General features: G+C 41.4%; 1 long non-coding RNA gene across 1 annotated transcript; it reads left to right on the forward strand.

The window, feature by feature from the left end:
• Positions 1 to 7,702: 7,702 nt before the first annotated feature.
• LOC135678963 (uncharacterized) lies at positions 7,703 to 17,794 on the forward strand. Its single transcript, XR_010515124.1, has 2 exons — positions 7,703 to 15,252; positions 17,492 to 17,794. It is a non-coding gene; the product is annotated as an uncharacterized LOC135678963 (long non-coding RNA).
• The last annotated feature ends 247 nt before the right edge of the window (positions 17,795 to 18,041 follow it).

Here is an 18,041-nt window from a genome sequence, read left to right on the forward strand (position 1 = left end):
TAATTGACGAAATCATAGATTCCTTCTCATTTTGAACAAGTTTACAAAACTTGGTAAAATGTCTAAAGCATTCATTTTTTTGTTTTAAGAAGTAGGTCCATGTATATCTGCTGTAGTCATCAATAATGACAAAGGCGTATTTGCTACCTCCTAGACTCGATGTAGAGATTGGTCCGAACAAATCCATATGGATCAATTGTAAGGGCCTAGAGGTGCTTATTTGATTCTTAGCTTTGAAGCTACCCCTAATTTGCTTACCTAATTGGCAAGCATCACATACATTATCTTTGATGAACTTGATATGAGGAATTCCTCTTACAAGTTCTCTAGATGATACTTGATTGATTAGTTTCATGCTAGCATGACCTAATCTTCTATGCCATAGCCAAGCATCCTCATTCATAATGGCAAAGCATATTTCATCACATAAGTCATTGATGTCAATAGTGTATACGTTGTTTTGTTTTAATGCAATCATAGATATATTTTTGTGTGGTTTTTCAATGATGCAGGCATTAGATTCAAATCTTATAATATATCCTTTATCACATAATTGACTAATGCTCAAGAGGTTATGTTTTAAACCATCAACTAGTAAAACATCTTCAATAGAGAGGTTGGATTTGTTACCTATGGTTCCTTTGCCAATGATTTTACCCTTGTTGTTGTCTCCGAAGGTGACATATCATTCGTCTATGCTAGAGAGCTTAGAGAATTGAGATGGATCTCCGGTCATATGCCTTGAGCATCCACTATCAAGGTACCATTTCTTGCTCCTAGCTTGCGATTGTTTAGTTTTCTACAAGAAAGGATGATGTTTAGGTACCCATTTGCTTTTGGGTGCCTCATAAATAGATCTACATTTTCTACCATGTTGCATAGAGTTTATCATGGTTCCTTTAGGAACCCAAATTAATTTGTTTGGACTTATTTTCTTGAATGGACAACAATGTGTCTTGTGTCCAGATTTGCAACAAAAGTTGCACTTGGTTTGGTGTTGAACATGTAAGATGGGGCCTTTTACAAAGGTAGTTGGATTTCTGTGAGGACTCCTCACAAATCCAATCCCACTTCTTTTGGGAGCATGACCCTTGTTTGTAAGGATCATGTTTAATGACTTGCTACCAACCTCGAATTTCTTCAAGGTGTCCTTAAGTAGCAAGTTTTCTTTTTGTATAGTTTCTAAATCATGACATTTGATACATGAATTTAAACTATCATGATGTTCGACTTTTAACTTATCAAACTCACAAGTAAGATTATCATGTACCTTTTTTAGCAACTTGTATTTTCTATTTATAACTTTGCATTCATCAAATAAATCATGGAAGGCATTTAATAATTCATCGAAAGATAAATCAGCATCTAATAAATCCATTACCTCCTCTTCGATGGCCATAAAGGCGTAATGAGCAACTTGCTCGGTGTTGGACTCCTCTTCCTCAGATGCGCTCGAATCATCCCATGTTGCTTGGAGCGCCTTCTTCTTTGTTGTTCTTTTCTTGACTTGGGGACAATCACTTTTGTAGTGCCCTGGCTTTTTACATTCATAGCAGATCACTTGGTCCTTCTTGGGTTCAAGTTTATTTTTCACATCGTTTTTAAACTTGTTTCTTTTGAAGAATTTCTTAAACTTTCTTGTCAAAAGTGCCAAGTCATCATCACAGTCCTCATCACTTGAGTTTTCTCTCAAGTGGCATTCAGAAGTTTTAAGTGCCATATCCTTCCTGTTCTTTGGAAGGATGTCTTCTTGCTCTTCATGAGCTTTGCAAGTCATTTCGTAGGTCATTAATGACCCGATTAGTTCTTCAAGAGGGAAGTTGCGCAGATCCTTTGCCTCTTGAATGGCAGTGACTTTAGGATCCCAACTTTTAGGAAGGGATCTTAGTATTTTATTTACGAGTTCAAAATCCGAAAAACTTTTTCCGAGTCCTTTTAGACCGTTGACGACATTCGTGAAACGGGTAAACATGTCGCCAATGGTTTCACTCGGTTTCATTCGGAAAAGTTCAAAAGAATGCAGCAACAGATTGATTTTTGACTCTTTCACTCTACTTGTGCCCTCGTGGGTCACTTCAAGTTTGTGCCAAATATCAAAAGCAGTTTCGCAAGTTGAAACACGATTAAACTCGTTTTTATCAAGTGCGCAAAATAAGGCATTCATAGCCTTTGCATTAAGAGCGAAAGCCTTCTTCTCCAAATCGTTCCAATCGATCATTGGAAGAGAAGATTTTGAAAATCCATTTTCAACAAGGTTCCACAGTTCAAAATCCATAGAAATAAGAAAGATCCTCATTCGGGTCTTCCAGTAAGTGTAGTCCGTTCCACTGAACATGGGTGGACGTGTAATTGAATGCCCCTCTTGGTTTCCGGCGTAAGCCATCTCTCTTGGGTTTTAATCCTTTAGAGAGTTAACCTTGCTCTGATACCAATTGTTAGGATCGAGAGCACTAAGAGGGGGGGGTGAATTAGTGCAGCGGAAATCTTACAGTGATTAAAAACCAAAAGCTGCGTTCGTTCAAAAACTGTTATGATGCAAAAGCAAATTCTCAGTTTGTATCTAAGTGCAGTTTGCGTCTAAGCGCAGATTGCGTCTAAGCGCAGTTTTGCGTCTAAGCGCAGTTTACGTCTAAACTCAGATTTACGTCTAAACGCTGTTTTACGTCTAAACGCAGATTTACGTCTAAACGCAGATTTACGTCTAAACGTAGACTTACGTCTAAACGCAGTTTTACGTCTAAACGCAGATTTACGTCTAAACTCAGATTTACGTCTTAAACTCAGATTTACGTCTAAACGCAGATTTACGTCTAAACGCAGTTTTACGTCTAGACGCAGATTTACGTCTAAACTTTGAAACTTGTTTGTATACTCGCAGAAGGCAGTATGCAGTTGGAATCAAGACGTAAACATGAACTGAGATCTGATGATTGAGCAAGGAAAGTCGATTTACGTCTGAATGCAGTTTTACGTCTAAATGCTGAAACTCGTTCGTAAAATCGTAGAGGAAAGTTTGCAGTTATCAATAGGATCAAAATGTAAGTATAAACTGCAAAGAAGCTCGTTCGTAAAAGCACGGAAGACAGTTCTGCAGAATCAAACGTAAACGTAAACAGTAACGTATGAAAATACGAATTTACGTCTGAATGCAGATTCGGAAGAACAGCACTTAGAACTTGTTCGTGAAAGCGCAGAGAGCAGTAGTAATGAGGGAGGTTTGCAGTAATGATAAAGTGCTCGAAAATAAACGCAAACCAGAGATTTAGAGTGGTTCGGTCAGCCTTGACCTACTCCACTTTTGGCTTCCTCCACCGACGAGGTTGCCGACGTCAACTAGGTGCCTTCCTTCAATGGGCGAAGGCCAAACTGCCCTTTTACAATTTCTCTCCTTTTGACAGGCTCAGGAGACAACCTTTACAGACCTTTCTCTCCTCACTTTACAACTGAAAACTTGAAGAACAGAAGGAGGAGACTTAAAGGCTTTACAACACTTTTGAGCTCTTAGAATCACAGAAAAGATCAAGATTTCGGTGTAGGTCTGTATCTTTTCAGTGCTGAATGGGTGGGGTATTTATAGGCCCCAACCCAATTCAAAATTCGAGCTCAAAACGATCAAATCGATCAAATCCCAGAATTCTGGGATCAGGCGGTTGCACCTCTTGACTGGAGAGGTGGCACCGCCTAGCAGAGCTCGAAGACTGAGCTCAGGCGATTGCTTCTCTCTGCCAGAGCTCGAAGACTGAGCTCGATGGTTCCATCACCTGGCAGAGCTCGAAGACTGAGCTTGGTGGTTGCATCACCTGGCAGAGCTCGAAACTGAGCTCGGTGGTTGCATCACCTGGCAGAGCTCGAAACTGAGCTCAGGCTGATGCACCTCTCTACCAGAGCTCGAAGACTGAGCTTGGTGATTGCATCACCTGGCAGAGCTCGAGACTGAGCTCAGGCTGATGCACCTCTCTGCTAGAGCTCGAAGACTGAGCTCGATGGTTGCATCGCCTGGCAGAGCTCGAAACTTGAGCTCTGGCGGTGCTATCTCTTGGCAGAGGAGGTTGCACCGCCCAGTCTAGCTCGAAGACTGAGCTCTGGGTGGTTGCACCTCTCGGCTGGGGCGGTTGCACCTCCCAGCCTCGCAGCCCTGGCGGTTGCACCTCCTGGCTGGGGCGGTTGCACCTCCCAACCCCACAGCCCAGGCGGTTGCACCTCCTGGCTGGGGCGGTTGCACCTCCTGGTGCAATCAGGGTCCGAATGGTTCACTCCATTCGGCCCAATTTGAATCTTTTCAGGGGCCCAATTGCCCCAAGATTAAGCTAATGGGATCACCTCCCATTTTCATGCTTAATCATCATGCTAACTACGATTAACTCTAAGACAACTTCTGCAGCTTTGCTCCGATGCGTCAATCGCTTCTTCCGGTGAGTTTCCGGCCAACTTCCGTCGATCATCCGATAACCCTCGGTGATCCTTCTACGGACATCCGGCATACTCCTGGACTTTGCGACGATCCACTTGGCGAGTTTCGACGAGCTTCGCTTGGCAAGCTTCTGGACTTCTCGGATCTGTTCTCGCTGAACCTCCGACGACCGTCCGAACTTCCGTCGAACTCTCGAACTCCCAACGTGATCATGATCTTGACTCCGGCGCAACACCTGCTGCTTGTCTTACTCTCATCGTAGTTAATCCTGCACACTTATCTCAACACATAGATTAGATAACAAATGACAATTGACTTCATCATCAAAATCCGAGATTCAACATAGTTTTGTCGAAAAATTCTTAATATAAACCACTGATCTTTTACGTCCAATTTGCTACACTTGAAAATATATGCTACAGAAAATTTCAGCCGCATATTATTGCCTTAATCCATCTATTTATAATATTTTTTGAATAAAATTTCTTATAAACTTTATATATCATCTTGACTTCCATCTAAGATTTATCTATTAAGGAATTCATCTCTAAAAACGATTTTGTGTTGCTATAAATTTTTATCATAAACTGCTGAAATTTTTCGACGAGGATTCTGCTATCACAACTTGCACCAATTTTCTTGCTGTTACTGCCAAAATTTTCTTGATTAAATTAGACATCCTTGCTGTCATATAAATTGAGATATTTCTATCAATTCCCTCCTCAAATCTCCTGAGTTTTTGGTGGAAATTTTGTCGAGAGTCTACTGTTTCTTTGATGATAATTCTGCTCTTACAAGACAACACATATTTGCAGCAACTTCCATTGATTTCTATCAAACCTTTGCTATCATCTACCATAGATCTAAAACTTTGATCCACAACCCTAAAACTCCACCAAACTACACCCTCAAACTACACACAAAATAGCAACAAAACAAGCCTAAACCGCAGCCTACATCCACCAATCCACCAATCCACCAATCACTTCTCTCAACCTATACATGCCTTTAACCCAACAATAAAAGAGAGATATTAACATCACAGATTCAGAGGCATATACTATGGTATCTAAGGAGGCAATCAATACTAAATTCGAAGCCTTAGAGGTGCGAATGGAGGATAAGATTCAAACTCTCTTTACATAACTCGGTTTGGGCCGACCACTAAGCCCGAAGAAATCACATCAAGGAGAGAGCTCTAAACAATCACACCAAGCCCAAAGAGATGACTTCCAAGGAAGGGGAGGCTCTATGACTGACCCCAACTATTCATGCATGAGAGTGGACTTCCCTGGATGGGAAGAAGGAGACCTGATTGGTTGGATCTCGTGCGCGGAGCGATATTTTCGGTACCACAAAACCGCGGATGCATCTATGGTAAAAATTATAGCTATACATCTTGAAGGGGATGCCATATAGTGGTTTTACTGGTTTGAACACACTTATGGAGTCCTTTCATGGTGATAATTCAAAGAAGGACTACTGATCCACTTCAGGCCAACCAATTACGAGAACATTGACGGACAATTAGCAATGATCCGATAAACCTCTACCATTCAGGAGTACCAAATCAGGTTTGAAAGGTTATCTAATCAAACTCGTGATTGGTCTCAAAAATAGCTATTGGGGACCTTCATTGAGGGCTTGAAGCCGAAGATCAGAGGAGAAGTTAAAGCATGACAATCGTACACGCTTATGGCAGCCATCTCTTTCGCACGACATCAAGAGGAGCAATTGAACCATGAAGCTTGGAGGAATAGGGTCGCTCCTCAACCAGAAATATTGAAGCCTTCAGCCCCCCCTACTGTCGACTGAGTCCCTACACCAAAGAGGTTAAAAAGAGAAGAGCTTCGAGAGCGATATGCGAAGGGGTTATGTTGGCATTGCGATGAGCCGTGGAGCCATGAGCATCGCTGTAGTAAAAGGAGACTTCTTATGATTGAAATATAGAAGAAGAAGTCATTAAATATCCAAAAGAGAGCCTTGAACATGAAGAAGAAGATGCAAAAGAAGAGCCACAACCGATCGAAATTATGATACATGCACTAGCCGGCTACTCAAACCCGCAAACGATAAAAGTTGGAGGCCTTCTCAAACAACAACCGATCACTATTCTGATCAACCCGGGCATTACTAATAACTTTCTAAACAATAAGGTTGCTATCTAGATGACCTTACCTATCGAGAATTGTAGCAGGTTTGATGTTAAGCTTGCCGACGGATGGATTTTGAAGTATGATCGTAGGCGCCCACGAGTGAAACTATTGCTGTAGGACCAAGAGATAATTGCATATTTCTTCCTCCTCCCTCTTGATGATCATGAGGCCATGCTCAGAATTGAATTGTTGATGACATTAGGTGATGTTTCCTGGAATTTTATGAAACTAATTATGAAATTTTACAATAAGGAGAAATAGGTGATACTGCATAGGAAATGTGGGGGTAACATAACGATGATTTGCATACAACAAATGGAGAAGGTTTTGCATAAAGTATGCAGCAGCTTTTTGGTACAACTTGAGCAGCAAACTAAGGGAGAGCCAACAGAATTTGAAGATCCAAATCTACACCCTTTGCTTACTAAATTTTCAGATATATTTGACAAACCGCACAACCTACCTCTTACCCGTCGGCATGATCATTGTATAACGATTCTTCCAGGCAAATCTCTAGCAAATACTCAGTATATTAGTATCCACATCTCCAGAAGGATGAAATAGAAAGGATTGTCAAAGAGATGCTCGAAACAGGAGTTATTCGGCCAAGTTGCAACCCCTATTCTTCACCAATGCTCCTCGTACAAAAAAAGGATGGAACATGGCGATTGTGTGTTGATTACCGAGATCTCAATGGCATAACTGTCAAGGACAAATATCCTATTCCAATAGTAGATGAATTGCTAGATGAAAGGGAGCACGAATCTTCACAAAGCTGGACCTTTGATCCGGGTAGCATCAAATACGAGTGTACGAAGAAGACAAACTGAAAACCACCTTTTGAACACACAATAGTCACTATGAATTTTTGCTTTCTTCAACAAAAGGAGAAATAACTCGGGCATATCATATCAGAGGAAGGTATTGTTGAATCTCGTATTTTGATGATGAAACCAATTGATAATTGTGTTTATGTTTTGATCTACATTTTGAGTGACGCAGGATGCTTCGATTAGGATGAGACAATTAAAGCAGGAAAAATCATGTTGGGCTGGAGGAACATGTCAGAAGATTGGATGTCAGGCCGGTGGATCGGTCGACGTATCGATAGAAGGCTTCGGGCCGTGGACTCGGGCATCGGGCCAAGAAGAGCGGGTATTACTGTAATATCCCTCGCTTTTAAAAATTATTAATAAAGATTTATATGTAAATTGGAGGACCTATATGTAAATATAGAAATTACAAGGACTAAACTGCTAAGTTGCAAAAAAAGAAAAAAAAAAGGGAAAACCGAAAATTCGGTATTATCCCACCGCCTCCCACGCACTCTGTTTCTTCCAGAAACAGAGAGAGCGGTGGGGCGTGAGGAGAAGAAGGAGAGTGGTAGAAGAAGAGAGGAAGAAGAGGGAGAAGAGAAGAAAAAGAAGAAGAAGAAGAAGAAGAAGAAGAGGGAAAAGAAGAGAGGAGGAAGAAGAGGGAGTAGAGAAGAAGAAGAAGGAGAAGAAGAAGAAGAGGAGGTGGCTGCAGCGAGGGCTGCAGCGAGAAGCTGTGGGGCGTGGGGAGAAGAAGAGAGGAAGAAGAGGGAGAAGAGAAGAAGAAGAAGAAGAAGAAGAGAAGAGGATAGCTGCGGCAAGGCTGCAGCGAGGAGGTGTGTGGGGTTGGGGAGGAAAAGGGAAGAGGAGAAGAAGAGGGAAAAGAGAGGGAAGAGGGAGAGGAGCGAGAGGTGGCAGCAGCTAGGGCTGCAGCACCTCTGTTTCCTGCAGGTGGAAACAGAGGAGAGGTGTGGGGCGTTCGAAGAGGAGAAGAAGAAGAAGAGGAAGAGAAGAGGAAGAGGAAGCAGAGGAAGAGGTTGTGATACCTCTGTTTCCTGCAGAGGAAACAGAGGAGAGGGTGTGGGTGACGTCGGGGAGAAGAAGGGGAGGAAGGAGAAGAAGAGAAGAAGAAGAAAGGAAGGAAAAGGAAGAGGAGAAGGGAAGAAAATAGCTGCGGCTGCGGTTGTGGCAGCTGCAGCTGTGGCAGGGAAAGAAGAAGAGAAAGGAAGAAGGGGAGGAGAGGAAGAAGAGTAGGGGCTGCGGCTGCGGCGATGGCAGCTGCAGTTGGAAGAGAAGAAGGAGAGGAAGATGAGCAGGGGAGGAAGAAAAGGTTGTGGCCGTGGCTGAGGCTGCGACTGCAGCATGCAGCTGGGAAAGAAGAGAAGGAAAGGAAGAAGAAGAGAAAGGAAGAAGGGAAGGAGAGAGAGAAGAGAAGGGGCTACGGCTGCGGCGATGGCAGCTGCAGTTGGAAGAGAAGAAGGAGAGGAAGATGAGCAGGGGAGGAAGAAGAGGCTGCGAGTGTGGTGGCTGCGGCCGTGGCTGCGACTCCGGCTGCGGCTGCAACGTTGGCTGCGGTAGCTGCGGCAGCGGTGGTGGCTGCAGTAGCTGCAGTAGCTGCTTTTGGGAAAGAGAAAGAGTAGGAACGAGAGAAGGGAAGAAGGAAATAGTGCAGTGGAAGGGGGCTGCGGTTGTGACCGCAGTTGCGGTCGTGGCTGCGATTGTGGCAGCGGCAGCGACGGCGGCTGTGGCAGCTGCGTTTGGGAAAGAAAAAAAAAAAAGGAATGAGAGTAAGAGAGAGCAGGTGACTGTGCCTCGATGTTCGACACGTGGTGTAGTTGCGAAGAAAGGAAGAAAACGGGAGCACAAAACGAAACAGAGAGAGGACACGGAGAAAAAGTAGAAGGATTTGGGCTGGCACCTTCTTTGGAATTTCGGATCGAAATCATTGAAAGGCAAGTTTTCTGATTCTTCCTATTGCAAGTTTCCCGCTTGTTTCAATCCTTTCTATTGCAAGTTCCCTGTTCGTTTCTCCTATAATTGCTCTGATATGCCTTATTGCAAGTTCCCTGATCGTTTTTCCTATAATTGCTCTTATATGTCTTATTGCAAGTATCCTGATCTTTCCTCATTGCCATTTTTATCTCTACATTTGCTTTGGTTATGAGGAACTTTGAATTGTACTAGCCTTGCATTTGTTATATCTCCTGTTTACATGTAACGATTCGAATCTGTGCAACTTTTGAGATTCTGATCTTTTGATACCGAACTGCCTATAAGACTTTGTGGTAACTCTGATTTGTTCAAAACTGATTTCATTGGAAACTAGACTCGTAGACCTTTCTTTGATATATGGATTGAAAGATCTGAAATCCAAACACCTGCCCAGTTATCTGTTGAATCTGACATTATGAATTCTGCCAACAGAGATTTTGTTCTATGACTCTTGCTTACCAAATTATTTGTAACTCTCTCTGTTGGACAATTCAATTCATATGAAGCCTGTCTTATCTGAAAGTATTATCCAATGATTATTTCTGAGTAAATTGGAGCACGATTGATAGTTTGAATCATTTGTTCAATGTGCCTTCTGTATTCTGCCAGAAATCGAGCTTTGGTCGATTTCTCATATTCTGGTTTCATTCCTTTGGAAATTGATATCCTTTAGCCTTCTTATTCAATTGAGCTTTATATTACTACTTTGAATTCTTGTATGCTCTTGTCCTTAAAATTATTGCATTCTTGAAAACTGTTGTGTAACGTTTATGCTATATCGTATTGACTCATATAGGCACATGTATATCCTATTGTTCCGCATTTGCTTTCGATATGTGCCTATTCCAGTTTCATTTCCTTTGGACATTGAATTCATCAAATATTCTTATTGAATTGAGTTATTTGTGATTGCTTGGATTCCATATGTGCCCTTGCTTTCAATTCCCTTCAAATCTGAATATACTTGTGAAAGATTATTGCTTACTTCGGATTGACTCGTAAAGGCACATGTACGTTTGTTGTTCCGCGTGTGCTTCCGATATATGCTACTTATTGTTGAAACTGTCCTTTTGTACTCTGGTGTGTGGGATTGTCTGGACCTTTGCCAGAAATGGTAAAGGGTATGCGCTGATTTGCCCGCTATGTGGGGTCCCGCTACGTGGGATATTCTGGTATGCGCTTATTTGCCCGCTATGTGGGGTCCCGCTATGTGGGATATTGCTTAGAGCCTGCGATGCTCTGCCGGCCCCCTTTGACTTCACCTAGACGTGGGTGGATGGAGCTCCCAGACGTGGGAGACTTTTGTCAGGTGGTCATTCAGAAATGGATGAATCACATTCTGACTGAGATCCCACTACACCTTCTGTATGTTTGATATGATATCCAGAGCTTTGGTTATGTGTTTCTGTATATGCTTTGGATAAGATTGATATGTTTGCAACGTCAAAGACGACGTTTGAGCTTCTGTACGATATTTGTTTTCGATATGCTCTGAAATGCTTCATTCACTGATGATATGCTTCGAAATGTTTCATATGCCGTTGATATGCTCCGGAACATTTCATATGCCATTGATATGCTCCAATTACTCTGTGCTCCATTTGCTATGAACTGATATGTTCTGAAATGTCCTATCTGCCATTGATATGTTCCAATTACTCTGTGCTCCATTTGCTATGAACTGATATGTTCTGAAATGTCCTATCTGCCATTGATATGTTCCAATTACTCTGTGCTCCATTGCTATGAACTGATATGTTCTGAAATGTCCTATCTGCCATTGATATGTTCCAATTACTCTGTGCTCCATTTGCTATGAACAGATATGTTCTGAAATGTCCTATCTGCCATTGATATGTTCCAATTACTCTGTGCTCCATTTGCTATGAACTGATATGTTCTGAAATGTCCTATTTGCCATTGATATGTTCCAATTACTCTATGCCTCATTCGTTATGGATCAAATATGTTTTGAATGACATGATATGTATGATTTGGTATCTATTGAGATGGTATCCTTGAGAATTCTTGTATTCTGCCTTGCATTATGATACCTTACTCGTTTGAAACCGTTCCTTTTGTTCTGAATATGCTTTGTCACTTGCTGAGCCGTTTTTGGCTCACTCCGTTGTTATATAAATCTTTCAAGTCAACTTGTCACTCCTCGAGATGTTTGATTTGGGCTGAGGCAGTGGATAGCTATTCAGAATAATGGGCAAGTCTGGTTGGTTATTACGATATTGTTGTATAAGTATGTCTTGTATGTAATGAAATGTTGTCGATGAACCGAAATGGATACACTGTGTCAAAGTGTTAGGAGATCTCTCTTATTTGGAATTTCAGAATGTTAAGTCTAATTTATGGTGATATGAACTTGTGGTGAATAGTTGGAGTTCTGATTGTATAATTTATTTAGCTTGTGGATTTATAAATGTTGTTCATGTTTGTCAAGTTGGCTTGGGTTGCCATAAATGTGAATTATCGAGTGATGTGATATATGATAATAAACTGCACAGGTTTTATGGATGTGAATATGAATAGAATGTTTTCAGTGTCCTCAAACGTTAGTTTGGATCCTGGATTGGTCTGTGACGAAATTTAAAAAAAAAAATCATGGATATTTTGAGGGGCGTGACAGAGGTGGTATCAGAGCATTGTTTGAGGATTACTGAAATATTTGATATGTTGATGTGCAAAATATATTGAGGTCTAATGAACTATAGTGATTAGTGGAAATTTTCTTTGATGTATTTTAGGAATCTGGGATGATGAGGACATTTGGTCCTCCTATTTCATTGTTTCTGATTAATTAAGGGGAATGAAAGGATTGATTGGGGATATTGAATCAGAGTGGCGCAGCAGAAGCATGGTGGACCTAATTTCATTGGTGGTAGAAAAATGAATGATGCAAACAGAGAAGATATTTGATGTACAAAATTGTTTTGATGATCAAAAGATTTCTTTTGCCACCTTATATTGGAAGTAGAGGCTGATTATTATTGGCAACACTGAAAAGAATTTTTGGAGATCAGTGACAAGAATGATAAGGACAAGTTTACCAATAAGAATATGATTGGAAATGAATCAGAAAGTAATGACAAGAGGGTCAAGACATTTGGATTTGAAAAGGAAAGTCACCACCAAAGACTTAATCATGTGTGAAGTACAAGTTAAATTATGAAACAAGTTTGTGTTTTCGGGTGATTGGAGTCTATTTTGCTTGTAGAAAGTTGGATCATAAAATAAAAGTTTGCCCTTTGAACAAGAAGAAAGAGTCACTGCCTCCTAAATCATCAGCCCATGTAAGAGTGTATGCTATCACTAAATATGATTCTGAAACTTCTGAATTAGTGGTCAAAGGTATTATGCATGTTTATGAAAGAATGCAAATATTTGTTTGACCATGGGTCCCATCTATGATTTGATTCGGAATATTCTGCCTATCACTTGGGTATTCAACCTAGACCACTACATTATGTGCTATATGTAAATACGATCATTGGAGATTCTTTGATAACGAACTTGAATCTGGTCCTCTTGTCTGATTTTTGTTGGAGAACTTGAACTTTTGCTGATTTAGTTCTCCTAGAGATTTGGAGTTATGATATTATACTTGGTATGGATTGGCCATCTTCTTATCATACCAGTATGGATTGATATATAACAAATGATCACTTTTTGTATATTTGATCAGTCGATCTTTTACTTTGAGAGTATGGGTCATGATTTATCTCCTTACCTAATGTATCCAGGATGACTTGCTTGGATTACCTCCAAATGTGACTTTGCTTTTGATTTGGTCATTGGGATAATCCCAATATCTAAGCCTCTCTACAGAAAGATATCATTTGAGTAAGTGGAATTGGAAAAGCAACTACAAGGATTGTTAAATGAGGATTTTATTTGGCTTAATATTTCATCATGGGGTGCTCCGGTGTTAGTTAAAAGAAATGTATGGAACATTGAGGCTTCGTAATGATTATAGACAGTTGAATTAGGTGACCATCAAAAACGAGTATTTTCTGAAGTAACGACTTGCTCGATTAATTACAGGGTACGCAAGTATTTTTAAAAATTGATTGAAGGTCGGGTTACCGTCTATTGAGGATCAAGGAGGAGAATATTTCGGTCACTCGTGGATAATTATGTAATTGTATTGTATTGATGAAACTATTTAAGAGTAGGAGGAGGAAATAAAGATATCATAATCCTCATCTTTTCATCGATTGAGCTATGATCAATTTAGAGGACTAAATTTTCTTTTAAGGAGGGGAGAGTGTAATATCCCTCGCTTTTAAAAATTATTAATAAAGATTTATATGTAAATTGGAGGACCTATATGTAAATATAGAAATTACAAGGACTAAACTGCTAAGTTGCAAAAAAAGAAAAAAAAAGGGAAAACCGAAAATTCGGTATTATCCCACCGCCTCCCACGCACTCTGTTTCTTCCAGAAACAGAGAGAGCGGTGGGGCGTGAGGAGAAGAAGGAGAGTGGTAGAAGAAGAGAGGAAGAAGAGGGAGAAGAGAAGAAAAAGAAGAAGAAGAAGAAGAAGAAGAAGAAGAGGGAAAAGAAGAGAGGAGGAAGAAGAGGGAGTAGAGAAGAAGAAGAAGGAGAAGAAGAAGAAGAGGAGGTGGCTGCAGCGAGGGCTGCAGCGAGAAGCTGTGGGGCGTGGGGAGAAGAAGAGAGGAAGAAGAGGGAGAAGAGAAGAAGAAGAAGAAGAAGAAGAGAAGAGGATAGCTGCGGCAAGGCTGCAGCGAGGAGGTGTGTGGGGTTGGGGAGGAAAAGGGAAGAGGAGAAGAAGAGGGAAAAGAGAGGGAAGAGGGAGAGGAGCGAGAGGTGGCAGCAGCTAGGGCTGCAGCACCTCTGTTTCCTGCAGGTGGAAACAGAGGAGAGGTGTGGGGCGTTCGAAGAGGAGAAGAAGAAGAAGAGGAAGAGAAGAGGAAGAGGAAGCAGAGGAAGAGGTTGTGATACCTCTGTTTCCTGCAGAGGAAACAGAGGAGAGGGTGTGGGTGACGTCGGGGAGAAGAAGGGGAGGAAGGAGAAGAAGAGAAGAAGAAGAAAGGAAGGAAAAGGAAGAGGAGAAGGGAAGAAAATAGCTGCGGCTGCGGTTGTGGCAGCTGCAGCTGTGGCAGGGAAAGAAGAAGAGAAAGGAAGAAGGGGAGGAGAGGAAGAAGAGTAGGGGCTGCGGCTGCGGCGATGGCAGCTGCAGTTGGAAGAGAAGAAGGAGAGGAAGATGAGCAGGGGAGGAAGAAAAGGCTGTGGCCGTGGCAGAGGCTGCGACTGCAGCATGCAGCTAGGAAAGAAGAGAAGGAAAGGAAGAAGAAGAGAAAGGAAGAAGGGAAGGAGAGGAAGAAGAGAAGGGGCTACGGCTGCGGCGATGGCAGCTGCAGTTGGAAGAGAAGAAGGAGAGGAAGATGAGCAGGGGAGGAAGAAGAGGCTGCGAGTGTGGTGGCTGCGGCCGTGGCTGCGACTCCGGCTGCGGCTGCAACGTTGGCTGCGGTAGCTGCGGCAGCGGTGGTGGCTGCAGTAGCTGCAGTAGCTGCTTTTGGGAAAGAGAAAGAGTAGGAACGAGAGAAGGGAAGAAGGAAATAGTGCAGTGGAAGGGGGCTGCGGTTGTGACCGCAGTTGCGGTCGTGGCTGCGATTGTGGCAACGGCAGCGACGACGGCTGTGGCAGCTGCGTTTGGGAAAGAAAAAAAAAAAAGGAATGAGAGTAAGAGAGAGCAGGTGACTGTGCCTCGATTTTCGACACGTGGTGTAGTTGCGAAGAAAGGAAGAAAACGGGAGCACAAAACGAAACAGAGAGAGGACACGGAGAAAAAGTAGAAGGATTTGGGCTGGCACCTTCTTTGGAATTTCGGATCGAAATCATTGAAAGGCAAGTTTTCTGATTCTTCCTATTGCAAGTTTCCCGCTTGTTTCAATCCTTTCTATTGCAAGTTCCCTGTTCGTTTCTCCTATAATTGCTCTGATATGCCTTATTGCAAGTTCCCTGATCGTTTTTCCTATAATTGCTCTTATATGTCTTATTGCAAGTATCCTGATCTTTCCTCATTGCCATTTTTATCTCTACATTTGCTTTGGTTATGAGGAACTTTGAATTGTACTAGCCTTGCATTTGTTATATCTCCTGTTTACATGTAACGATTCGAATCTGTGCAACTTTTGAGATTCTGATCTTTTGATACCGAACTGCCTATAAGACTTTGTGGTAACTCTGATTTGTTCAAAACTGATTTCATTGGAAACTAGACTCGTAGACCTTTCTTTGATATATGGATTGAAAGATCTGAAATCCAAACACCTGCCCAGTTATCTGTTGAATCTGACATTATGAATTCTGCCAACAGAGATTTTGTTCTATGACTCTTGCTTACCAAATTATTTGTAACTCTCTCTGTTGGACAGTTCAATTCATATGAAGCCTGTCTTATCTGAAAGTATTATCCAATGATTATTTCTGAGTAAATTGGAGCACGATTGATAGTTTGAATCATTTGTTCAATGTGCCTTCTGTATTCTGCCAGAAATCGAGCTTTGGTCGATTTCTCATATTCTGGTTTCATTCCTTTGGAAATTGATATCCTTTAGCCTTCTTATTCAATTGAGCTTTATATTACTACTTTGAATTCTTGTATGCTCTTGTCCTTAAAATTATTGCATTCTTGAAAACTGTTGTGTAACGTTTATGCTATATCGTATTGACTCATATAGGCACATGTATATCCTATTGTTCCGCATTTGCTTTCGATATGTGCCTATTCCAGTTTCATTTCCTTTGGACATTGAATTCATCAAATCTTCTTATTGAATTGAGTTATTTGTGATTGCTTGGATTCCATATGTGCCCTTGCTTTCAATTCCCTTCAAATCTGAATATACTTGTGAAAGATTATTGCTTACTTCGGATTGACTCGTAAAGGCACATGTACGTTTGTTGTTCCGCGTGTGCTTCCGATATATGCTACTTATTGTTGAAACTGTCCTTTTGTACTCTGGTGTGTGGGATTGTCTGGACCTTTGCCAGAAATGGTAAAGGGTATGCGCTGATTTGCCCGCTATGTGGGGTCCCGCTACGTGGGATATTCTGGTATGCGCTTATTTGCCCGCTATGTGGGGTCCCGCTACGTGGGATATTCTGGTATGCGCTTATTTGCCCGCTATGTGGGGTCCCGCTATGTGGGATATTGCTTAGAGCCTGCGATGCTCTGCCGGCCCCCTTTGACTTCACCTAGACGTGGGTGGATGGAGCTCCCAGACGTGGGAGACTTTTGTCAGGTGGTCATTCAGAAATGGATGAATCACATTCTGACTGAGATCCCACTACACCTTCTGTATGTTTGATATGATATCCAGAGCTTTGGTTATGTGTTTCTGTATATGCTTTGGATAAGATTGATATGTTTGCAACGTCAAAGACGACGTTTGAGCTTCTGTACGATATTTGTTTTCGATATGCTCTGAAATGCTTCATTCACTGATGATATGCTTCGAAATGTTCCATATGCCGTTGATATGCTCCGGAACATTTCATATGCCATTGATATGCTCCAATTACTCTGTGCTCCATTTGCTATGAACTGATATGTTCTGAAATGTCCTATCTGCCATTGATATGTTCCAATTACTCTGTGCTCCATTTGCTATGAACTGATATGTTCTGAAATGTCCTATCTGCCATTGATATGTTCCAATTACTCTGTGCTCCATTGCTATGAACTGATATGTTCTGAAATGTCCTATCTGCCATTGATATGTTCCAATTACTCTGTGCTCCATTTGCTATGAACAGATATGTTCTGAAATGTCCTATCTGCCATTGATATGTTCCAATTACTCTGTGCTCCATTTGCTATGAACTGATATGTTCTGAAATGTCCTATTTGCCATTGATATGTTCCAATTACTCTATGCCTCATTCGTTATGGATCAAATATGTTTTGAATGACATGATACGTATGATTTGGTATCTATTGAGATGGTATCCTTGAGAATTCTTGTATTCTGCCTTGCATTATGATACCTTACTCGTTTGAAACCGTTCCTTTTGTTCTGAATATGCTTTGTCACTTGCTGAGCCGTTTTTGGCTCACTCCGTTGTTATATAAATCTTTCAGGTCAACTTGTCACTCCTCGAGATGTTTGATTTGGGCTGAGGCAGTGGATAGCTATTCAGAATAATGGGCAAGTCTGGTTGGTTATTACGATATTGTTGTATAAGTATGTCTTGTATGTAATGAAATGTTGTCGATGAACCGAAATGGATACACTGTGTCAAAGTGTTAGGAGATCTCTCTTATTTGGAATTTCAGAATGTTAAGTCTAATTTATGGTGATATGAACTTGTGGTGAATAGTTGGAGTTCTGATTGTATAATTTATTTAGCTTGTGGATTTATAAATGTTGTTCATGTTTGTCAAGTTGGCTTGGGTTGCCATAAATGTGAATTATCGAGTGATGTGATATATGATAATAAACTGCACAGGTTTTATGGATGTGAATATGAATAGAATGTTTTCAGTGTCCTCAAACGTTAGTTTGGATCCTGGATTGGTCTGTGACGAAATTTAAAAAAAAAAATCATGGATATTTTGAGGGGCGTGACAATTGCGCCAAGGATATTAGAGTTGCGGAGTCAACTGGCCGATTGGGTAATAGGCCACAGGA

This window comes from Musa acuminata, chromosome BXJ1-7, assembly GCF_036884655.1.
Source record: "Musa acuminata AAA Group cultivar baxijiao chromosome BXJ1-7, Cavendish_Baxijiao_AAA, whole genome shotgun sequence".
NCBI classification, from domain to species: Eukaryota; Viridiplantae; Streptophyta; class Magnoliopsida; order Zingiberales; family Musaceae; genus Musa; species Musa acuminata.